This window comes from Eptatretus burgeri, chromosome 5 (genome assembly GCF_056783735.1).
Source record: "Eptatretus burgeri isolate ZD-2024b chromosome 5, Ebu_testis_v1, whole genome shotgun sequence".
Classification (NCBI taxonomy): domain Eukaryota; kingdom Metazoa; phylum Chordata; class Myxini; order Myxiniformes; family Myxinidae; genus Eptatretus; species Eptatretus burgeri.
The window spans coordinates 107,204,977-107,230,428 of NC_140965.1; the positions used below are offsets into that span (position 1 = coordinate 107,204,977).

Consider the following 25,452-nt stretch of genomic DNA (forward strand, 5'->3'; position numbering starts at 1 on the left):
AGAGTATGGTCCCAATGGATATGGATTTTTGGGTTTTTCTCGCTTCTGGAACAAACACCCACACTCTTTTCAATCTCTCAATTCACTTTTCTCTCCAGGTCCTCAAAACAGCTGTTCACCACCATCTCATATCTTCCCCAATCCAAAACTATGATCATTTTTACCCCCGTTAACCCAGCCCAAACCCACATCTTTCAAAATCCCTGCTTTCCTTCCTGAAAGTCCCAACAGTGTCCATCTTGTTTACCCCGTGTACCAAAACACATTCCTCTCCCTTCCACATATGCCCGAATGTCTCTGTTTCCCACTGTTTTGTGCTCCACCCTCCCACCCCTCTTGTCTCCTTCTCTCTTTGTTATGTGTCCTATGTGTTAGCTCTTATACGAGGCTCCATATTGTATACAAAAAAATAAAAATCAACAAAGGTGGACTCTATTAAAATCGACCTCAAAACAATAACACACAAACTTGGCAATGAAGTATCTGCAAATACCTCAGAATAGAAGAGGGCCACCAAATATGTAACAAATAGTTGCCAAAGAATACTTGTATAGAATGAGGCTGGTCCTGAAAACATATCTCACCCTGAGAAACAAAAGCAAAGCCATCAACCAACTAGCAATACCATTATTCCAATACAGATGCAGAATGATAAACTGGTGACAAACGTAAATCAACAAACTAGATATCATAACAAGGAAACTCCTCATTATGCACAAAATGTTCCACAAAAATCAGTGCATCTCAAGAATGTTCCTACCGAGATACGACACTAGCCTAATGGAACTCAACCAAGTGCACAGGTACAGAATGATATCTGTTGGACTCAACAAAAGTTCAACAGACGACATAAACAGATGAAAGCGAAACAGCAATGAATACAGCCCAATGATTGCAAAAAAAAAATATGAAAGAAAAATATACAACGATACATCAACAGATGTACACCGACAACTGGGAGAACAACAAAAGAGCAGGAAGATATAAAAAAGAAAAAGTTGGACAGATTGGGCATAGACAAAGAATGCTCATTCGAATGACAAAGAAGAGGTCAGCTCAACTGAGGTGAAGAATCAAGTATTATAAATTCCAAAGATCAGGGACACTACACAAATGGCTTTAAGAAAGTGGCAGGACTAAGTCAATTGGACAAGAGTCAGTTCTGCATGGTAAAAAACAGAAAGCACGAGCCACCTCCTATCGTGAAGGAAAAAACTCATGTCAGAACAACTGTACACACAGAGGCACAATAGGGTTTGTAGAGTAATCCATTGGCACATCTACAGAAACTTCAATATCCCAGTCCCAGAAAAGTCATGGAAACATGAACCAAAAACGATAATTGATAACAAGGAAGTAATGCTCACATACGACCTGATGATCCCATTAATTGTGATAATAGAAAGTGAAACATTGCGACCGGATATAGTACTTACATATTTCAAAACAAACAAACAAAAAACAACATTGCTAAATGAGGTATCAGTTCCCAGTGATTTTGGACGAAGCACAGAAATCAAGAAAATGACCAAATACCAAGACCTTAAAAATGAAGTGAATAGATCGTGGAATCTGAAGAGTGCCGAAATTGTTCCAGTGATTTTTGGAGGAATGGGAATGAGAAGAACCCAACAAAAAAACATCCTTGGGAATATTGATACAAACGAAGTGCAGTTGGAAGCTGTTTGGGGCTCAGTGACAATCCTGAAAAGAGCCCTTCAAACAAAACTTTGAGAACGACACAATTTCACAGCTTGGTCCATGAATCATCACCCCTCCCCCACCCCCACCCGCCACCCTCCTTACCAAAATTCGAGACCTGGAAGGGCTCCGTTCTACCTTCTCAAACACGCATATGGAGATAACAACACACACACACACACACACACACACACACACACACACACACACACACACACACACACACACACACACACACACACACACACACACACACACACACACACACACAGCATTTGTGAAGTTAATGTTAATGTTTCTCCTGAGCATTGATGTTTTCATGAAATCTCAAATGTGTGTTCTCACTTGTACTTGTATATGAACAGTGAGTAGGAACATGTCCATTCATCGTATTGTTCTCTTATTTGCTTGCTGTGTTGTCCTTTGTCACTTATGAAATCCCTTTGCCATATTGAGATGCTACATAACAATGCCTCTGTGTAACATTAATATTTGTACAGTAATATTGTTGTTTTTGTTTTCCCTTGTGGGGTATTGATGCTTTTCACCATTATGGATAAAATACATTGCATGGTTTAGCTATAATAGGCACTTGGTAGAGTGCATACCTATGCCAGGCTGAACAGTTTGCATTTTGTATCCCACTGATGGGCCGGATCTAGAGCCGAACATGAACCCAAATCGAATCACCTTGTTCTTTTCACCTAACCAACTCATCCACCTCATTTTGTCATAACTCGTCCACAACTTTTTGAGATATCACGGTATATATAGTTTTTGTCCCCTTCTCTCAATGGTGAAGGATCACTTACAAAGTAAAAAAAAAAAACCCTCGCATCCTGATCCGGATCTTCACCAAAATTTAATCAATTTGTTCCTGTCAAACATCCAACCTGTCCACCAAGTTTAGTCCGAATCTGTCCACAACTTTTGAAGATATCCTCTTCATAGACAAACAGACAGAAGTGAAAACATAACCTCTGTCCACATTTACAACTTTAAGCACTCAATAAATATTGAAAGAAATAATAGAGCAATGGAAACAGATGGATAAAAGCAGACACAATGGTTGAATGAAAGCAGAGATGACAACCCAACGTTGTGTAAACATACAATGGATAAGGAAACAAGAACAGCCACAGACTAATGGACACCAAAGCCATTTTCACACATTTGACTAAGGAAGGGGTTGAGTGCACAACTGTCTGTTGAATCTTAAGGTGAGTCATTATCCAATCGATCTCTATCTCTCTCTCTCGAAAACAGGTCACACGCGCTGGGCTGGGGATTTCATTCAAATCAATAAAGTAAACAATCGACTGTAAAATGAGAAAACAAGAGCTATGTGATTTACAAGCGACTTGCAATCGCTATTTATCAAAACAATTTATTCCGCAATGAGAAAATGATTCAGTAAAACCGTTTATACCGGAGAAATTCAAATTACAAAAGTATGAACAATTAATTGCAAACCCCAAGGCCAAGACTATTTTTGCACAATTTTTGTATTCACTTTCTCCATAAAAATAAATGGGCTGACAACATTCAAACAAAAGGCCATTATTAAGTAATTAGTTGCTGAGGAAACAATGGAAATTCTGAAAGTATGAAAGGTACATTATGCTATTATTCTGTCTTCTTGTGAAATATGTTTATGCTCGTCGTACATTCATTTTCTCATTCTTCCTTATGGGTTTCAAAGCAAAATTTCACTGATCAACACGAAAGCTGTTTTCAGTCTTAGACACTAATTGAAAAAAACAATATTCAGCAGTGTGTTCAAAAATTGTCATATGGCACAAACACATATTTGTTCGCAAAATGGAGGCTTGATCATGACTTGATGAATGTTCCCCCAGATGATCATTGTGTTGTTTTTCGCTATCCCTCCATACCATGGTAATTGTGAGCCTACAGAATGAAGCGTCACAATTGCGATTTCCGTCTGGTTCTGACAAGCGTGTTTCTGAAGCACGAGAAAAGCAGCAGGAAAAAGAAAAAGGGGAAAAAAAAACCAACCGCCGTATAATGAGATTGGAATAAAAGAGACTTCAGACAAAGTATGAGCTTCCAAAGGGCGACTCCATCAATTAGCAATGCGCGTGAGGAATTTTAATTGCACGCAACAAAAAGAGAGAGAAGAGACAGAAAGAAGGGGCATGGCTGTGCAGCTCTGGAGAAGGGAAGGATACCCGCTATAGAAATTGTTCACGCCGACTTGCATCGTTCCAAAGAGCGAGACGACAAAAAGAGCCGCCAGTGCCGCCTCTTAATTTGCGCGCATTCTTGGCGACAATGTGCGACGGCTGTGTATCAAAGGATCCCGCACACAATGCACCCGCGACGCTCCTTGCCGCTGCTCCGCGCTCATTTGCGCTCCTCAAAGACCATCACTCGAGCTGCCCGACCGAGGCCTGCAGAGCCCGGTGCTTCAAAAGATTTGGAAGGATCTCCCTGTTTAGACCGAACCTTCTCTTTGCTTGCTGAGTGCCATCACAGTGGAAGTAAAAAAACAATCCTGGCCAAACTGAATACTTAGAAGGTATAAAAGAAAACTTTTGAGTCAGCTTCTTTGGTGTTTCTATCTGAGTACTTGCTTTATGATGCTGTGACCCCATGCTCAAATACAATTTGTGTTGATGTATCCATGAGCTCTTAAAATATTATTGCAATGTATGTTTCAGGACTTTAGATGATTTGTGTGGTCAAGCAACAAATGTGTGTGTGTGTGGGGGGGGGGGGAGGGGGTCGGGCAGCTGTCCGACAGATGGGTGGATATTTCAAAAATCGACCCTCAACAATAACCACAACAACAAACGTAACAACAACCATATGAAGCTCTGATAGACCTGTGACACTTCTCAGGTAAAAAGAGTCCCCGACAAAGGGGCGCTCGATATCAAATTCAAACAAGCTGTAATTGTAACACACGTGTAAAGTCATTAAAAGTTAAACATCACTGGTTGACCTTGTGGAGACCGATATGGTATGCAGGCACAGCCTGACCAGCCATTCAACATCAACCATTGAATGGAAGTGCTTGCTTGAGTGCTTAAGCCACTTGCCGAGGGCCCTTCAGTCCATAGCGGTACTGCGCTACGTCATGCTGAGTGAATCGTTCACTTACTGCACAAACCACTCGCTTTTGCTGCGCAACCTCATTCAGTGCAAGTGCTTTGCGCTCTGTCGCCCCAAGTGGGTTCCTCGCGCTCTGTCGCCCCGAGCGGGTTCCTTGCCCTCCATCGCCCAGAGCAGATTACTCATCCTCCATCACCCCGAGCGGGTTCCTCGCCCTTCATCACCCCGAGCAGGTTCCTCGCGCTCCGTCGCCCCGAGCGGGTTCCTCGCGCTCCGTCGCCCCGAGCGGGTTCCTCGCGCTCCGTCGCCCCGAGCGGGTTCCTCGCCCTCCATCGCCCAGAGCAGATTCCTCGTCCTCCGTCACCCCGAGCGGGTGCCTCGCCCTTCATCGCCCCGAGCAGGTTCCTCACGCTCCGTCGCCACGAGCGGGTTCCTCGCCCTTCATCGCCCCGAGTGGGTTCCTCGCGCTCCGTCGCCTGAGTGGGTTCCTCGCGCTCCGTCACCCCGAGCGGGTTCCTCGCCCTCCGTCGCCCCGAGCGGTTTCCTCGCGCTCCGTCGCCCTGAGCGGTTTCCTCGCGCTCCGTCACCCCGAGCGGTTTCCTCGCGCACCGTCGCTCCGAGCGGTTTCCTCGCGCTCCGTCACCCCGAGCGGTTTCCTCGCGCTCCGTCACCCCGAGCGGTTTCCTCGCGCACCGTCGCTCCGAGCGGTTTCCTCGCGCTCCGTCGCCCCGAGCGGTTTCCTCGCGCTCCGTCACCCCGAGCTGTTTCCTCACGCACCGTCGCTCCGAGCGGTTTCCTCGCGCTCCGTCGCCCCGAACGGTTTTCTCGCGCTCCGTCACCCCGGACGGGTTCCTCGCGCTCCGTCGCCCTGAGCGAGTTCCTCGCGCTCCGTCACCCTGAGCATGTTCCTCGCGCTCCGTCGCCCCGAGCAGGTTCCTCGCGCTCCGTCGCCCCGAGCGTGTTCCTCGCGCTCCGTCGCCCCGAGCGTGTTCCTCGGCCCGATTCCCAAGCTGTTTACCATATTAACGTGTTTTCTAAATTCCCGAGCCAAATTTTTTTTCTCACCTTTCACACGCAGCTGTTTCTAAGGATTATTGTTTGTGAACATATCCCTGAAGTGTCGACAAAAATGTAACGTTTTTCGGTGAAAGCTACTCAAGGTTTCTGCGTTGTATACAGTGCGTACTGTAGTCGGTAATCGCACTGACTCCAACCTGCTTGTTCCCGAAAAGTTGCTGATATCAGCTGTGTGTGTGTGTGTGTGTGTGTGTGTGTGTGTGTGTGTGTGTGTGTGTGTGTGTGTGTGTGTGTGTGTGTGTGTGTGTGTGTCTGTTTTGTTCATGAAGCTAAACATATTCTCTCTGCTAACTTCCCTACCCCCACTCCTCTCTTTGCCTCTCTCTCTGTCTCCGTCTCTTTCTCTGTCTCTGTCTATGTCGCATCCCCGCTCCATCCCTCCTAATACAGTACAGCATTCTCTCTTTCTCTCTCCCTCCCTCGCACCCCATCCCTTCCGGAGTATAGAGCGAAATTTGGTGATGCGTCGTTCTCCCCGCCCCATCCCCCCCACCCTTCCTTGCTCTTCCCCTCTTTCCGAGCTCCCTCCTTCCTCACCCCTCCTCGCTCCGCACTTCCTCCTCTCTCCACCCTCCCTCCTCTCTCTCTCTCTCCCTCCACTCTACCTCCCTCTTCCCCCCCCTTAAATAGTCCTGTCTGCGAAGTGCCATGTTGTATTTGTTAGTAAGCAATATAGACCAGATCGTTTGCATGTTTTATCTGAACATCTTATTTGAGAGAATGGGTAACCGCAACATCACTGCTATTTCCAACTCCAAACTGCCAACTAACCCCAACCCTCTTCAATCGGTTTGTCTTAACCCACACCTCTTCTCTTTTGCAACTTTGTTCTAAAATAACAAAATCGTTTCTTGTAAGTTACACCCTAACACACGGGCCACATATTGTAAAAGGGCCTCTGTATTGTAAAAGCAAGCATGCATCATTCGAAAGGATTAAAACACATTAATTATTTTCTAAAAGCAGAACATTTGTTGGAATTTGGAAAAATGAAAAGATGGAAGTGAAATTTTGGGTGAGTAAGTGAAAACGAGGCCATTTTATTTGGGCTTGTAAACAGTTGAGAGGATAAATGCATATGGATTTTTTGGAAAGTGCAGTTCCTAAATTGAGATGAATTCCATGTGCTTTCCCCATTAATCAGTTGAATATTATGACAAGCCTCATACTTGTTGGAATATTTCGGGTCAAAATGTGGACAAACCAAGTATATCCTGGACTCATTTAAACCAGCCTTGTGTTCATAGAGCAGAGTTACCTCATACGTAGCATTTACTCTCGCAAACAATAAGTGACTTTCAAGCACTTCAAAGATGTTATTGGCAATAACCAGAGAGAGTTTGCTGTTTTATCATGTGGTTATGTCCAAGTGGTAAGAACAATGAATAACATCCCTAAGGTTGTGGGTAAAAATGCACTTAAAGTCAGCAGTGTTCGGGGTTTGGATTGTAAGCTTTGGAGGAGGTGGGGATGTGGGGATGAGAGAGGGGTTGTCAGGAACTAATGTCATGAGATGCACCATGTTTATCCAAAAGTATCATAAAACTCATTTGTTCCTCTCTTTTCCCACCTGTAGAACCAACTTCTTCAGTCCCTTAAATCTCATACTTCCCTCCAGGGCTTCAAGACAGCTGTTCACCACCATCTCAGGTAATCCCCCATCCACAACCGTGATATTTTGTCCCCACCTTAACACTCCCCAAGCCCATCCTTTCCGAGTTTCCAGTTATTCCTTCCACTTCTGTGTTTGAGAGTTTCCGGATGCATCCACGCTGTTCACCCCTTGTGTCCCCCCCCTTGCTCCTGATTATTCCCCACATCCCTTGTTCTTTCAAGTCTCCCTTTATTTTGTCCCAAACCTTGCTGTTGATGTCTTCCCCTTCCCCCCTTCTTTTTCTCTTCCTTTCTCTTCAATTGCATCCTGATCCATTCTGTAGCCTAAATCCTCCACGAGCCTCGACTCTGTATACAACTAGAAGGGCAATCTTCGACGTTGTGACATCGCCAGATATACCTCTGCCCACACTATTACAATATTCCACATACTTGTACCAAGTTTGATTTATATCCGTGAACCCAGATTTAAAATATTAAATAATGCTAGCTGCCAGACCATGCATCTCTTCAGGTTGAAATTTAAAGCATATATTCCGCACGACTACTGCATCATAACTGTGATGTTTCATGTCGATTGATGAAGCGGTTCAAGAGAAGTAATTTTTTTAAAGATTTTCGTTCAATCCAACATGTCTGCCATACCGGGACCTATTAATTATTTGTGAACACCCTGGTATCCCCAATGCTTTGGGAGCATGTGGGTGACGTTTCCCCTCGATCTGTCAAGCCATTCTGGAGAAGAAGATTTTTGAAGGTTTGTTTGTTGAAAACAATAAGGCTGCCAAAGCACGTGAGCGATGATGTCATCAATTCCCCCCCCCCCCCATAGAATTTAGCCCTTGATGACCCTCAAAAGCTTTATCAGATCAGTTAGAAATTTTTTGATGTATGCAATTATGACGTCATAACAAAGCCACCAATGACATCATCAAAATATCACTTTTTCCCCATGGGGAGTACTTCACATGTGCCAAGTTTCAATTTTTAAAAGGAGCGGTTTCGGAGATGCAATGGTCCAAAGTTTTTCCTTTTTTCCAACATGGCTCTCACACCACGTGATGTATGATGTCATAATTATCATTAAAAAAACATAATACATGAGTAGTCACACATATGGTGAAAATTTCGTGTCGATCAGATATAAGCGGTTGCAAAGAAAACATAAAATTAACGCGGACAGATGTATGTACGGACGGACGGATGGACAACCTGAAAACATAATGCCACCGGAGACTTCGTCAGCGGAGGCCTAAAAAAAACGCATCAGTGCCCAAGGAGAAGCAACGGAGGATCAAACTGGGGGAGAAGTCGCAGTTTATGAGACGGGAGTAAATATTTTTTGAATATAAGAATGACAAAATTGCTCAACGAATGCGTCGGATGCCGTGTGGCTTCAGGTTAGATACAGCTCGGTAATCATTCGATGTCGCCATTGCAGTTACGATCAGGTCGAGGTAGACATTTGGAGAACGAAAGCAAAGGCAATTAAGGTGGAGAAATGTAACCCTTTCCTGGCCACTAACAAGCAAAATATTGTTTGATAAACGAGCAACACATTCTTATTAAGAAAACTTATTGCTTTGTTCAGCAGCCAACATGTTGTTATTTAACTTCAAATCATATTCTCGGAAAGAATCCAAAATTAAATGATCATATGGTGTGGGGTGAAGGGAGAGCTCTGGATGGCGAGTATTTGTTTTGTCCTGAACATGGGAAACCTCAAAATGGTATGGTACAAAAAAAAGTAAAGGAAGAAAATAAAAACCAGGTATATCGATTTGGAAGTACAATACTTTACTGTCTAAACAATAACATTGTAGAACTAGAAGGACACCATGAACTAGAACAGTTTACATTTTGTATCCCACTGATTGGCCAGATATGGATATTCAATTTTCAAAATCTAATGAATTTTTCCTCGTCGTATACCCAACCATTATTGATGACATGTCCACCAAGGTTTCGTCCGAAATCTGTCCATAACTTTTTGAGATATCCTGGACACAGACAGACAAACAAGCAAACATGGGTGAAAGCATAACATCCCTCCACCTTCGGTGGCGGAGGTGACACAATGTAGCAGATCTGTTACGATGGAAGAACACCTTTTCACCACCTGTGGGGACCACAGTGTTAAATTAGTACCTGCAATGTTTAATCCTGAAAAAGTATCAAAGTTTACACTGCGGATATCATGAAAACAATTATTTTCCACAAATTAAATACCTGCTCTCAAGATTAAAAAAGGCTTTGCAGATATGAATGAAAGCATAAATATCAGTAACTGCTACTACTCTACTCAGCCATCATCCACCTGTGAGAGGGCATTTGTATCTTCATTGAATCATGTGACTTGCAATCTAAGAACAGTTGTTTTGCCTTCATTCTGAACTTATTTATTTATTCGTATACACCCTGTGGCTGCTTGGCTGCATCGTTTTCTTGGGGCGCAGCTGTGCCGCTGATGCAACGCGCCTGTTACCAGCACGTTGGTACTCATTTTGCCTACCTCGGAAGGATGACAGGCAGAGTCAACCCTACCTGGTGTTAATTCAACAGTCCGACAGTGGCTTGAACTCAAGACCCTAGGATCTTAAGCCAGCCACCTAAACCGTTAAGCCAAAACCAGGCCTATTGTGAACTTATCAGCCATAAAAAGGCAAAGGTCATTTGATATCGTGCAGCAAGTGTTCTTGATAGCATGCAGAAGCAGGGCGATCTGATAAAGAGCAGAGTAAGCACTGGGTTGATAGGCTAGCACTGTTGGAGAACATAATCGGTTGAAAAATGTGTTGAAAGCAAAATTATATCTTCGGTGTAATTCTCAACCCATAACTCATGATGTCATGAACCTTGGTTCAAATCCCATGGACTGCATGTTTGTCCATTTCTTGCTAATGTCCTTGTTTGTAATTTATGCTTGGAGATTGTGCAGTATATGTATGTCTTTGTCTACTAACATCTTTGTTCTGAATGTGGTTCATGTACAAGTTCCTGCATGAGCTTTCAATCACAGGTTGTTGTTTTTTTTATTTTTTTTAAAGAAGAAAGATGTCAGGCATTATAATCCCACAATGGTTTGTACCAATCCCATATGGCGCCATCATCAAGATCAGACTGTCTTACACGTCGTACAAAACTGGACAGAAAGGGAATTAATGGGGTCCTTTATGCCTGGTATTGGCTTAATGGTTAGAGTGGTGGGCTTGGGATCCGAGGACCCTGAGTTCAAATCACCCTTGGCTGTTGAATTAATACCAGGTGGGGTTGACTCTGCCTGTCATCCTTTTGAGGTCGGCAAAAATGAGTTCCAGCTTGAGTATCCTGTGTCGGAGTGGCGATCTGTCTTGGATTGTGCCCAATCGCCAAGGAGACTGCTTCGTCAGCACCAACGCTCTGCACAGAGTGTGGTCTCAATGGATGGGATGGATGGGGTCCTTTTTAAGACTACATGAGGCCACTGACTTTGCAATCAAGTGGCTCTTATCACTCGACCTCCAGGTGTGGTGTCTCTATGATTATAGGAAGAGAAGAAAATGACCATCAACATCTTTCCCCCTCTCGGATATTGTACACACCGGATTGTGGTCATGAAAACAATGAGCCCGCACAAGCCTGGCAGTCAAGCACGGTTGAGTCCATGTTGGAACAATGTTTCGTGTGACATCAGTTCTGAACCGTCATTGTATTTACGATTCAAATGTCAACTGACACGGAAGTCTCACCGAGTTTCGTCATGATTGCGGCTGTTGGCTGCACATCAGAAAAAAACCAGTTCTACAAACATCTATTATGTTCTCATGATGACAACATGCCAGTCACATTGTTATTTTCCCATGATTTTTCCTGAAAATGCATGGCACCCAAAATATTTTTTCCGACTCTGAGCCCACAGTTATGCCTTCATCGGCACCACCAGTGAAACTTCATGGTTTATTCAAAAAGCCACAATCCTTTTCAACTGAGGATATTTTGGAGGTGTCGTGCACTGTAGCTTGTATGCCAGGATTAACAATCTTGGCAATCAATATGAGGTTTGCATCTCTTGCTCTCCAGCTAATACATCTTCGTCTGACTTGTCTTCAATATGCTTTTTCCTGTTCATGAGGGTTTATTTGCAATAGATTTCAGTATAAATGCAGATGTTATTTTGTTTCTCCAGATCTGTTATTAATACCGAGGGGTCCTCAAGAATGGGGAAAGCTTTGTTGTGTTGCCCTCTCTGGTGTGTGTGTTCCCATGGCTGCTGTTAGGGTTAGGGTTATGGTTGCTTCCGCACCTCACACAGTGCTAGTTCTTAGCCACGGAAATGTCAAGAGTATGAATCTCCAAGATTTGAAGGCCTTGTAACAAAGTGCCACCCTGATGCGTCATAGGCTGACACCTGCATTATAAAGTATGCCATCCTTTTACATGAGGAACTTGGACATACAGTACAATGAGGCCATTTGGCCCATCAAACCTGCGTTACATCAACACCATATACATCACTTCAATGTAAGAATACATCCATCCATTGGGACCATATGCCTGGTGTTGGCTTCATGGTTAGGGTGGTGGGCTTGGGATCCTGGGATCCTGAGTTCAAATCCCATTCGTATGTTGAATTAATACCAGGTGGGGTTGACTCAGTCTGTCATTATTCCAAGGTTTGCAAAATGAATGCCAGCATGTTGGTATCCTGTGTCGGAGTGGCGACCTGTCCAGGATTGTACCTAATAGCCAAGGAGACTGCTGAAGCAGTACCAACGCTCTGCACAGAGTATCGTCCCAGTGGATGGATGTATGGATTATATGTATGTATGTATGTATGTATGTATATATATATATATATATATATATATATATATATATATATATATATATATATATATATATATATATATATATATATATATATATATATATATATATATATATATATATATATATATATGTTTGTATAATATGCATAACAGAAAACCTTTTGTAAGTATATAAAGGGTAACGTAACGGTTAAGACATGTCGGCGCATTGATGGAGGAACACCATAGGAGAATAAGTTTAAGGTAAAGGTGAGATGGCAGGCTTATTAAACAGCTTTTTGCTCCTACATTTACACAAGAACAACCAGGGGAACTTCCAATAACTGATATCCAATATCCAATAATAACTTCCAATAACAGCTTGGAACACGAGGAGATGAGAAAGCTCCAGAGCTGGATAATAATATGCATCCTCGAGGTTTGAGGGGGGTGGCAGAGCAGATAGGTGTTGTATTAGCGGATCTCTTTAACAGCCTGTTGGAGTCAGGACAGGAACTGTAGGATTGGAGAGATGCAAATGTAACACCATTAATTAATATATGTTCCAGAGAAGAATTGGGGAACTATAGACCTGTTAGTTTGACTTAAACTGTCGGGAAAGTGTTGGATTCATTAATTTAGGAACGGATAGGGGAAACATTTTAATAATTTCAGAAGAGTTAAGGGTAGTGAGCATGGATTTATCAAAGGCAGGTCATGTTTGAAATATTTTATGAAGTTTCTGATGAAGTGGATGAGGGAAATGCAGTAGGCTGTTAGCTGATAAGGAACCGAATAGAAGGCTGTTAGCTGAAGTGAGGGCTTGTGAAGTAGCTGATGGAGTAACCAACTGGGTTGGAAACTGCATTCGTGATAGGAGGCAAAGAGCAGCTGTGAATTGGAGGATTAAGTTACTGGTACCCCAGGGATCATCTGGAGGACCGTTCATTATTATTCATAATTTACATCAATGATTTGGATGGTGGGGTTGAAAGTAAGCTTTCCAAATTTGCAGCTGACATGACGCTTGGAGGTGAGGTAGACAACGGAAAAGGTGGAGGAACAACTCTGACACAGAGGGGCCATAGAGAGTTACAATCCTGGACGGATCACCATGCTGCCACAGAGGGGTCACAGAGGGGCCAGAGAGGGTTTGAGTCCTGGACGGGTCAACACTCTGACATAAAGGGCCATAGCCTGAAAGTAAAGAAGAGGAGAGTTCGGCGGTAGTAAGGCAGGGGTCTGTCAGAGTGTGGTGAATTCTTGGAATGTAGTTGGGTGACTTTCAGCAATCCTTTGACTATTTTGCAGAGAACTAACTTTGAGGGTGGATTTAGGTACCTTGGGACACAACTTTTAAATTTAGCTTTTACACATTTTGAGAAATGATGGGGAACGTCCACGTGGGGGTATTTTCCAAGATGGCCACCATGAGTGTATTATATGTTTGAGTATCTTGGGGATTTTTTTGTCTCCAATCGACCAAGGGGTGTATTATGGGGTTTTAATATTAAGGACATTGAGCTTACTGTAACTGATGCATCATGACAGTGATTATTTCAATGTGACTACCAGCATTTAGTATTTCAACTGTCCTTGAAAAAGGTGTAAAAAATTTCACTCCACAGTTTATTCGTCATCACTGTCATCCGAATAAGCTGAAGAATCTGAATCGGCATCAAGGTTTCTGTCAACTGGTTGATTCCTACATGCAGCTGAAAGGTCTTCTGACATAGCAGGTTTGGATGTTATGACACGAACAACTGTGCCAGACGTATCTGTAGCCCAGCCATGACCCATTGGCGAAGGAGGAGGATCGGGTTTGGAATAATTCATCACCGCTTTGCATTTAAAAAAAAAAGTGCTAAAACAGATACCTGCATTTACAGACCAATCAGCCGTCTCCCAATCATCAGCAAGGTTATGGAATCCATCATCGCTTCAGACATTAAATCCTTCCTCTTCTCCAATGGCTTGATTTCCGATCATCAATTTGGATTCAGACCAGGTCACTCCACCCTGGATATGCTGCTTCTGCTCTCCCAACAATGGATGGAGATTCTCAATGCCAGACATGAAATCAGAGTCATCTCCTGAGACATATCGCATGTCTTGGATATGGTCTGGCACCCTGCCATGCTCACCAAACTCTTCTTATGGTATCGAAGGACATCTCCACTTGTGGCTCATCGACTTCCTCTCCTGTCGAAACCAACGTGTGGCCCTTCATGAAGTAGTTTCATCCTCTCTTCCTGTCCAGACCAGAGTTCCCCAAGGCAGCATTCTGGGCCCTGGTCTTTTTCTGGTTTTCATCAATCATCTCTCTGACTCTCTGGAAAATCCTCTTTATCTCTTTGCTGATGACTCCACCCTCTGCCGTACCATCTGTCATCTCTCAGACCGGCAAACAGCAGCCTCTTCACTCTCTGCACATCTGGATAAACTCAAAAACTGGTCAAACATGTGGAACATGTCTTTCAACCCTGACAAATCTCACTCACACAATGTCTCTCCAAAAGGACCGTCTGGAACCACCCCCCCCCCCCAATCTACTTTCTCAACAATCCTCTTGAAGTCCTTTCATTCAAGCTTCTGGGTCTCACTATCTGCCATTATCCTGGGAAAGCCACATTTCCAAGCTGGCCTCCAAAGCTAGTCGTGGACTGGGAATCCTCCATTGTGCAAAGTCCTTCCTTGGCACACCTGAGCTCCTGACCACATATAAAGCTTTCATCCACAGTCCAATGGAGAACTACTCTCCCCTCTGGGCTGGTGCTCCCGCATCTCACCTTTCTTGGCTTCACACTGTGGAAACCAAGGCATTTAGGATCATTGGTATCTCCAGCGATGAGGCTGAGTCTTTGGGGCTCTCACTCACTCACCGCAGACAGGTCAGTGGCCTTTCTGTCTTCTACCGTCTCCCCTCTGGCCTTGCCCTCCCCTGCTGTCTGAGATGTCCCCCCCCCTCCCTTATTTCCGCACGGCGTCAAGGTCCACCAGAAACCCCCATCTGGTAAAACTACCAAAATCAAGAATCACTGCTCACCTTCACTCTTTCATTCCTCGTTTTTTTCCCCACCTTTGGAACAAACTCCCACACTCTCTTCAACCCCACTCTTCCCTCCAGGTCTTCAAAACAGCTGTTTCCCACCATCTCTTATCTTCCCCCATCAAAAACCACAATCTTTTCTACCCCCGCGAATCCACCCCAAACCACCTGTCGTGTAAGGACCTGAAAGTCCCTGTTTTTACCTTCTTGTTTATCCTATGTACCCCACCCCATCCCTCTCCCTTCCTCAGATCTCCTCATGTCTCTGTTCCCCACTGGGTTTTTTTCCTTCCCTCTCCCACCCCTCTTGTCTCCTGCTCCCCTTGTTGTGTGTGTGTGTGTGTGTGTGTGTGTGTGTGTGTGTGTGTGTGTGTGTGTGTGTGTGTGTGTGTGTTAGCTCACATACGAGCCTCGATATTGTGTACAAAAAAAAATCTCCTGAGTTCTTGTGAAGAGGGAAGCTTATTGTTCACCTTGATGAAGATGTTTTTGCTACCTCCAATGAAATCCCCAGCTCCCCGTTTGTATTCACTGTCCTTTACTGAGTTGCTCAGATCATAACGGTCATTTATGAAATGAAATTCTGGAGCCCAAATGTGCCTCCTCGTGACCAATGTGAACATTTTCTGTGCATAGTCGCCATACGTGTACAGCTGACCATATAACTTTTATCTATCTTCCTTAGATGTAGATATCCCACTTCAGCAATTGCTCAATTTTACACAGGTGGGTGATTTTTATCTTGCACAAAAGTCATCGTCTTGAAGTCATGATGTAACTACTTTTCGCATTGTACCATTTGGGTTGAAGACAACTAAAGCCATCTCAGTCAGGCAATACTCCATTACATTTCCCAATTCTAGCGTGGAATGTTGGCGCAACTCAGATTAAGCTTGCCAATCCTTTGTTGTCCATCTCCATACCCTTGGAAGAGGAAGTCTTCGAGTTAAGAAAGCTTCGTCGACTATTCTTTTTGATGGAATCCATGAATTTATTTTCATTTGACAGAATTTGTTCCTTGTAAAAGTCAGTAACTAGCTTTTCGCCATCATCTTTGGCTGACTTGAAATAATCACAAAGGTCGGACGCAACATTGCCAGAATGAAGAGTCATCATTGTGCTGTTGGCAGGATCAAATGGATCGCAGTTCCACTCATCAATGCATGAGTTCATATCTTGGACAGCCTTTTTGTCTTTTTTCCATCCGTGCTTGTGAATTTTCATGATTCCCTTGTTCACGTTCACGACAATTCCGGATTGCATCAAGTGTGTTTCAATCTGTAGATATATGATTGACAGTCTGGTTAAGTATTAATCATCATGGAATTTTGTTTGACTTTTGTCCAGCCACCTTTCATCCTCCTTCCCTTGTTCACCTTCCTCTCCATGGTTTGGTCCAGAGAGAGTCCAGAAAATGGCTTTCCTGTGAGAGAAAATGGGAAGTGGCCCACCACCATATCTTCATATCTCAAGAGCCAACTATCAAGTGTGGGTGTTCATGAGTTATTCCAAACCTCCTCTTTCGCCATTGTGGTATAGCAGGTCTACAGATACGTCTGGCACAGTTGTTCCTGTTGTAGCATCCAAACCTGCTATGTCAGAAGTCCTTTCAGCTGCACAAAGGAATCAACCAGATGACAGAGACCTTGATGCTGATTCAGATTCTTCAGCTTATTTTGATGACAGTGATGATGAAGAAACTGTGGAGTGAGAAATTTTACGTCTTGTTCAAGGACAGTTGAAATATTAAATGCTAGAAGTCACATTATAATAATCACCGTCGTGATGCACCAGTTTCAGCAGGCTCAATGTCCTTAATATTCAATGTTTGCTGCATACATTTACCATTTTGGTGCATTTTGTCCTGTAAGCAACGGATAAAAGCACTAATATTAGTATTTCTGAGTGCTGTAGCCTGATATATGTATGAAAACTGGATAAACAACCATTAAAACCCCATAACACACCCCTTGGTCGATTTTGTAGACAAAACCCCATGATACTCAAACATGTAATACACTCATGGCAGCCATTTTGGAAAACACCCCCTCGTGGCTATTCCCCATCATTTCTCAAAATGTGTGGGAGCTAAATTTAAAGGTTGTATCCCAAGGTACCGAAATCCACCCTCGAACTTAGTTATCCACAAAATAGTCACGGAGCTGCTGAAAGCAACCCCACTAATGGTCTCCCGGTGAGAGTGATGACAGTAGAGTCAGTGGAATGTTAAAAGGTACTTGAAGTTGTGGGGATCTCTCTCTCTATCGAGTGCAGCCTGTGGCTGCTGGTTGCATCATTCGTTGGGACACGGCTATGCCGCTGATGCAGTGTCCCCCTTTCCAGTACACTGGAACTCATTTTGCCGACTTCGGAAGGATGACAGGCTGAGTCAACCTCTTGGTGTATTTTAATTCAGCCGCCAACAGGGCTTGAACTCAGGACCCTAGGATCCCAAGCCACCATCCTAGCCACTAAGCCAACATCAGGCTAGTTGTGGGGATCAGCGAGTACTAAGATGGTGGCATGATTGTGCAGGCTTGATGGGCCGAATGGTCTCTTGTGTTGAAGTTCCTTGTATTTCCAGTATATCACAAGCAATTGCAAGAGAATAATTTACCCATAAACTACGATATAATTTGGATTGAGTTGTTCCGGTTTGAATTATGTGCACATTTTCTCCAGGCTTCTTTCAGTGTACCTCTTTCACTGTGTTTGCTTTCTGGGTTTTTTTATGTTTGGCAATGGAAAATCGGCAAATGTACGTGTTTGGCCCATTGCATGTTTTGATGTTTCAATGTTCTTGGCAGGACATGCAACTTGTGCCTGATTTTTTTGCCTCGTCAGTGCAATGGCAGGAAAATAATATAATTGTACATCTATCCTTGTCATGTAGTTTGACACCGCTTTATTTGCTATATCGCTTGGAATCATACTGTACGTGCTTGCAATTATTTATGCTTTTGCAAGTTATACGCAAAAGTTTATTCTGAATAGCGTTGGGAATTGTTTTTAGCAATATAAGCTCACCTTCCCTCATACTTTAATAATAATTAATGAGTTATCTTACAAGGACTTTCAACACAGGGTACTATTCAACCTATCAAGCCTCAGAGTTAGTTGCTAACCTTTGGTTCTTTATCCATGCTCAATCCTTTTTAAATGCTGAGCATCAAGCAAGGAAGCAGCACATACCATAATTGATGTCTTTGGTATGACTGGACCAGGGGATGGTTCGAACCATCAACCTCCCAGACTTAGAGCAGATGCTCTAACCACTGCACAACTGAGTCTGGTTTAAACACAGTGGGTGGACAAAACCTTTGAGGCAGGTCTTGTAAGACAGAAAGACCGATATTTACCACCCGTGAGGTTTTTTTTTTAACATTCAGGCATTCTATCACCGTTATAGTACAGTGTTTGATCTCACTTCAAAAACAGTGATTTCCTCATCATATCAGGTAGTCAGGATGCTTATGTTTCCGATAGCTCGACAATGGAAGCGGAAACGTGTTCGATCATCGAATCTCAGTTTAAAAAAATATATTACACAGAAGTGGTCCATGGACAGATGAGGGAGCAGTTTCCAAAACAAATTTGAACTGTCACTTTCAGATGGCCTTTTGATGGCAGAACACACAGAAAATGCATTGAAGGCAACAGCTGGACCACACGCCACAGCAAGCATGCCTCGGGCAGTGAAAGTAGAGAAAAAGAGGAGAAATTTCAAATGAAATCTGTCTACTCGAAACTTTACTGCTGGGCGGTCCAAGTTAAATAGTACCCTTGGCGTGCTCCTTCTGATCTTCAGTGGGGCCCGGCTGTGTTGCAGGTGAAAGTCAGAGCCAGCATTCATATTTAGGTGTAAGCAAACAAACTGCAATGAAAAATCTCTTGCCAGGCAACCTGCAAGCCGCCTCTCTCTCCATGCCCCCAGCATGAATGCGTATTTCTTAGCCCTGTCCTCACCTCTTCGTAGGCGCAAAAAGTGCCACATTGTGCAAGCAACCTTTATGGCGTTTTCCTGTATGGCCGCAGAGGAAGCTAAATATTTTTCTTAACGGAGCAGGGCCGCTGGCAAGGATGGAATGTGAGCAGCAATCGACACGCGGATGTGGCAGTCTATCAGGCCCAGGTGTTCCTAATAAGGTGACCAACAATTAAAGCTCTGTTTTTTGGCTTTACAAAATTAAAACTAGTCCAGAAAAAGAGGGGGATGGGGGTGGAGGGCCTCCAGGTTACGTCCGAGCCTAATATTGCACTTGGCCAAAGAGACGTTTGGTGTAACTGTAAGCGTTACTTTACACCAAGCACCGGACAGCTTAATAAATTTGAGACAGACATTGAAAAGAAGAGGACATTTTAATGAGTGTAACATCAGGGGCCTTGAAGGGAGGAAGATTACGAAGTTGAAAAAAACACACAAGTAGTTAAGTGAAGAAGAAGAATAACACATATATCCACAGTTATTACATTGTGTGCCTGGTGTCTTTCGGTGTATGTAACACCAAATTAATGAATCCTAACAGACTTCGAAACAGTGCTGGAGATGAATTACATCAGATGCTGTCAAACCCCATTCCACCAAGTATCAAATTTCAAAAGCTTATAAGAAATGGAGAAAAATCGGTGCCGCATACTATACTGTAGTATATTAAGTTGAACAGTATTTAGCGTTACACTTTAATTTGGGAAACCGAAATATTGCCTCGAGGCACGTGGTTGATACTTCCGGCATTTTAAAAACTAAATACTAATTTTGCATAAACAAATGCTCGACATGGAGAAACAGATGCCGCCTTCTTTTGGGATATTCGGGGAAAATAAAACGCATACAAAGTTTACATCTGAAATAAATTTGGACTTCTGTTTTATCTTAACGTTTCCTTTCTGTAAATAAGTCCCATTCCATATTGTGTTTTTTCAGCAGTTTTTTTTCTTCTTTTTTTTTTTGGTGAAATGAGTACATTTATATGCACGCACTCACACACTATATCCGAGATCAACATGATTTCATGTAACGTGACTGAATCAAAATGTTATTGTGCACTAAATAATGAAAACTTTTGCAAAAACAAATTTCCCCATCACTGTCAAAAAAACCAGTAATGATAATACTCAATGTGTACTTGATGATGACCACGCTTAGCAATTATGTTCTGTTAGGAGAATTAGATCACATGAGTGCTAGCTATCTGCTACATCAGTCCGAAAGGATCATGTAGAGGTAGAGCACTTACCTTTGACCTTTCTAGTTTGGGATTGATTGCTAATGGGACAATATATAATGTAGTGCTTCACTGGCGGAGCATTTTAGTGCAAAGTGCTTTGTCTATCGGATGACCATTAAGATGGATGTTCCATACTGTAACATTTGCTGGTGGATGTTAAAGATCCCACGGTGTTGTTTGAGAAGATAAAGATAGTTATCACTGGAACGATGAACAAATTGAAAATTACTGCAGCTTTGGTGGAATGTCAAGCCTCGCCAGTCGGTTTGTAAAAGACTTCGGCTGAAAACTTTCTCCAGCCGAACCCACAAATATATTTGTGAATAATCAGGGATGCTGAAGAAGCCATAATAGCTTTGACTGCATCAACTCCCTGTCATGAGGTAGATGTCAAAATTCCATCTAGCTTGTGGATGTATGAAATATATCCACTGAAATGGCAAATCATGGAAGAGGTAAGGTTATGTAATGCAATGCAGTGCAGATGAAGTGGTCATTAATATCCTTTTTCTCTGTCTTCAAACCCTTTTTCATGGAAAATATATATATATATATATATATATCCACTGACTCTCTGACTGATATTAACGATCGGTACCTTCCGGGTGATGTAGAAAGCTGAAATTCGATGTGTCGATGGACATCGAAGCCGGTACACCAGAAAAAAATCACGGAACCATCGGACACCATCCATAAATGAAAATATAAGTGATTGAAAAAAATTAATGAAAACAAAGCAGGTGAGCATCCTGAAACAATGGAGAAAACATTGTAATTTTGTGTGTCGACGGACATCGAAGCTGATACACTGGGAAAAAAAAATCACAATCGTCGGACAACATCCAGAAATGAAAATATTGTTACGGATTTCAGAATCCGGTCTGATGAATGCATCCACACATCCAGGTCCACAGACAGTTATTTCCTTTAATGCATGTTCAGATTAGCCCCGTCCCCATGTCGAATGGGATTTCAAATATGATGCGTTGAGAAGGGTGAAGAATAGATCCCCTCTCTTATGGGAAGCTTTTTTTCTTTACGACAGACACGTTTACACACATTTCTTTCACGAGCGCTGACCCCACCTTATTTTTCCTCACCAACGTTTATGCACATATTTCTTTCGCGAGCGCCTACGCCTACCTTTTTTTCGACAGCCTGGTTTGTCATGGTAATGGTGCACAAGTGGGCGGGGTGAGCTTGGGGGGGACTCCAAGATGGGCCGCAGACATAAAAAAGAATTGGAGGTCCGTTGGAGGAAGAAAGTAAGCAAGAGAGGAAGTACGCGAGAAGCGAGCAAGAAGCGGGTATAAGCGCGTGAGGGCAGAAGCGAGTGTGAAGCGCGCAAGAGAGGAAGCGTGTGAGAAGAGAAGCGAGCAAGAAGCGGGCAAGTGAGCGAAAAAGAAAGCGAGAGTTGAAGCACGCGAGGGAAGAAGCGAGCCAGAGAGGAAGCGCACAAGCGAGGAAGCATGCAAGCGAGGAAGCGTGCAAGCAAGCCCGTCGCCAGGGCTCAGTATTAAGGGGGACATATGAACTGGATGGGGGGGGGGGGCACAATTATAATATTTAATTTTTTTGATAACCCGGTATGCTATTGTATTCATGCAGTATTGACGCATCTATACTGAGGTTGCTGTCGCATACTAACTAAATTGATGATACTGTGCCAATCTGACATATCCTCAAAATTATCAAGGCTCCCTCTGAAAGGTAACTGATTTTCTGCGAGAAATCCCACAACATCTATAAGAGCAGACACATCGTACCAGTTTCTATTTAGCTGGTCAGCATTGAGGAGTGTGGAAATCTCCTTACCACAATCGATGCACCTCTCATTCTCCTTCCACCACAAAACACAAGTTAAATGTTCCTTTGAAGTTGCATGTTTGTGAAACCCCATGTCTTTCTCAAGGACATGTTTCCAATTCCGGTAGCCTCGCACTGTGAAAGTAGAGTCCACTGGTCCGCGTGCAGTGTTAAACTTCCTACATGGATAGCAGAATGCTGCATCTGTCTGCACACTGTATTCCAGCCATTCATTAGTCTGGTACCACGAGGACACAAAAGAGCGACTCTTGTTCTGAAACAGATGGCCAGGGTACCGCTGTAGAACAACTTGATTCGGTCTCTCACTTCCAAGATCATCGGGAAGCGGCTTGACAGTCACAGCCGATCCCGAGGCCACCGCCGAGTGTGGCAACCCGGCTGCCTGCGCCAGGGCTCCAGCCGCAGGGCGAACATTACTGGCTTGGCTAGGTTGGCCAGCTTCTGTCCGTATTTCATCAACATGATCGTCTCCTCCTCCTCCTCCTCCTCCTCCTCCTCCTCCTCCTCCTCCTCCTCCTCCAACTCCTCCTCCTCCTCCTCCTCCTCCAACACCTCCCACAACATGTCTTTCATCATCTTCTTTATTTTCATCGGTTGCATTTTTTTCCTTTTCTTAGCCATTTTCGTATATCCATGTCTTTTACTACTGCTACTAGCTCGCGCTCTCCGTGACTTGTCCCTTGTGACACGTGTCACTAATATCGCGACTCGAGAGATTTGATGGTTGACAGTTTTATTTATTAAATGATGCATGCACCAAAAACAGGTTTTATCCGCATAATTTCAAATGTAAGCACGATTGCAAACACCCATTTTTTTATTTTTATGAGAAAATTACTTTTGTAAGATGGAGGGTTGTGAAGGTCTCATGGTGCACTTCATCTTTAATTATGTAAATTTATGTCTTTTCCTTATTCATATTTTCATATTATGACAATATTACATTTATACCAAACTTACAACCAATCAGGTAACCTGCTTAATAGGGCCTCCATATCCAAGACGCTGATTGGCTATTCCTTAAAACTAAATGATCCACGATATATATATATATATATAGACATATATATATATATAAATAAATATATATATATATATATATATATATATATATATATATATATATATATATATATATATATATATGTATGTATATATATGTATATATATATGTATATGTATATGTATGTATATATATATGTATATGTATATATATATATATATATATGTGTATATATATATATATATATATATATATACATAGATATATATATATATATATATATATATATATATATATATATATATATATATATATATATATATATATATATATATATATATATGTATATATATATATAACCACCCACAGCATCGACATTCGACACGAGGTCTTGCGGCTGTCTGTCGTCTTGACTGCTGGCATTGGTGCTTGCGTTATTATCTTTTATCTTGTGGGCTTGGACTGTATTGTCTTTCCAATTGCTTTTGGAGATGCGCTGGCAAGCGCACACTTATCTCTTGACTGTTATTCAAAGAAGGATATTGTTAAAGAACGTTTTATCCAAGAAGGCCTTATTATTCACCACGTTGAACATCTGGAATAAGGGTTTTAGTTCACACAGGTGAATTCTTAAACAGCAACGTCGCAAGAAATTCACAGTGGGCACTCGTCCTTAAACACTAAGTTGCTCACAGGGTGCAACAGGGCATAAAAGGGTGGCGTACAAGTGGTGGGGCACCAGATGCGCGGAATGGGGGGGCATTACACCAAAATTCCCGCCCCCCCCCCCGCGACGGGCCTGCGTGCAAGTGAGGAAGCATGCAAGTGAGGAAGAGTGTGAGTGCGCAAGCGAGGAAGCGAGCGTGTGGGTGTCTGACCATCGCCAACAACGAGACAATTCGTCCTTCCCTGTGCTTGAGCAAGCGAACGTGTGGTGCGCGTGTGGGTGTGAGCAGCGCCAACAACGAGTGAGGAGCGGGTCAGTCACCAACAGACCGTGTGGGTTACTGGACATCATCAGTTTAGTGAAGTGTGAGGAGCAGCCTGTGTTGCAGCAACAGGGTCTAAACCCGCGACAGACTATCTTGGTGCCCCGCTGACGTCGACTGGCATCCAAGGCTGTTGGCGAGTGGGCGCACGGCAAGGTTGGGTGCCGGCGACGGATGTGATACGCACGCACACATTTCAGGACGTTTTCACTTCACAGACAACTACTCTCTGGTGAGCAAGACGACTCTCCCCCCCCCCCCCGATCTGCTGAGGACCCTTGTCTGTGTTTAGTTGTAAGTCAACCCCCCGATAAGCATCTGCTCTCTGTCTCTTTCCTGGCATTTTGATTTATTTTGTCTGAGTAATTATTCATTTTGATTGCTTTGAAATTTATTCATTTATTTACCTCAGAAAAAAAAGTTTTTTTAATTTATTTTATTATTACTAAATCATTTGTCGACGTCCAACCTGTCTGTGTTTGTCCTTTCCTTCCATTGAACTAGCATTGTCCGAACCTAGATAGACTGGGAGGTAATTACAACTGATTTGACCAAAAATTGTCGGCAAGCACCAGCGGTTAAAACGCTCGGCCGCCCTAATTAAAATCTAATCAGAGAATATTGGTACTTTGCTGAGGGCACGCTCCCCGCTCAGGTAACCACGTGTCCTCTAATTAAACGGAATAATTAGACGGTGGACACTGGAACTCGTGGTTGACTGGGTGGCGTTCGTGGTTTTTAAACAACCCACCACACCACAACGATAATTGTGAGCGGTGGCCCCAGGTCCGGCTCTTCCGAGGACAACCGGGGATTATCCCCCTGAGTGACAAGCTGGTGTCTCGGTACCCATGGCCGCAACAATAAAAATAAATAAATGAAAATTCAAATGCAGTTGAGTGACTTGAGACAATGGGAAGCATGGTTCGTATTCTAACATAATGTAAGTATACTCCGCTGATATATATATATATATATATATATATATATATATATATATATATATATATATATATATATATATATATATATATATATATGTATATATATATATATATATATATATATATATATATTGTTATTTTTTATTTATATAATA

At 43.0% G+C, this 25,452-nt stretch overlaps 1 protein-coding gene across 1 annotated transcript in view; it reads left to right on the plus strand.

Annotated features, from left to right (window-relative positions):
* Window positions 1-25,452, plus strand: part of LOC147027119 (pappalysin-2-like) — a 510,774-nt gene that overhangs the window by 379,613 nt on the left and 105,709 nt on the right. Inside the window, exon 25 of the mRNA XM_085883285.1 lies at window positions 7,433-7,506. The gene's annotated coding sequence lies outside the window, so the exon portion shown is untranslated. The remainder of the gene's footprint in view (window positions 1-7,432; window positions 7,507-25,452) is intronic.